Source organism: Colobus angolensis, unplaced genomic scaffold, assembly GCF_000951035.1.
Source record: "Colobus angolensis palliatus isolate OR3802 unplaced genomic scaffold, Cang.pa_1.0 Scaffold406, whole genome shotgun sequence".
NCBI classification, from domain to species: domain Eukaryota; kingdom Metazoa; phylum Chordata; class Mammalia; order Primates; family Cercopithecidae; genus Colobus; species Colobus angolensis.
In genome coordinates this window covers 87,290-87,753 of record NW_012117444.1, presented here as the reverse complement: position 1 = coordinate 87,753, position 464 = coordinate 87,290, and the positions used below count along the sequence as shown (strand labels likewise).

At 50.0% G+C, this 464-nt stretch overlaps 1 protein-coding gene across 6 annotated transcripts in view; it reads right to left on the bottom strand.

The window, feature by feature from the left end:
• Positions 1 to 464, bottom strand: part of FOPNL (FGFR1OP N-terminal like) — a 32,043-nt gene that overhangs the window by 24,689 nt on the left and 6,890 nt on the right. The window lies entirely within an intron of this gene.

Sequence of the window (464 nt, the reverse complement as noted above, 5' to 3'; positions counted from 1 at the left end):
GCTGATAGAGTCTGGAAATTTGTCCCTGCCCAAATCTCATGTTGAAATGCACTCCCCAGTGTTGGAAGTGGGACCTGGCGGGAGTTGTTTGGGTCGTGGGGGTGGATCCTTGTGCTGTCCTTACCACAGTGAGTGGGTTCTCATAAGATCTGGTCATTTAAAAGTGTGTGGCACTAAGCTTCCCTTCCCTTGGCCCCTGCTTTCACCATGTAACATGCTTGCTGCAGTGAGTAAAAGCTCCCTGAGGCCTCCCAGAAGCTGAGCAGATGCTAGTGCCATGCTTGTACAGTCTGTAGAACCGTGAGCCAAGTAAACCTCTTTTCTTCAACCGGGCACAGTGGCTCACGCTTGTAATCCCAACACTTTGGGAGACCGAGATGGGTGGATCACGAGGTCAGGAGATTGAGACCATCCTGGCTAACAAGGTGAAACCCTGTCTCTACTAAAAATACAAAAAATTAGCC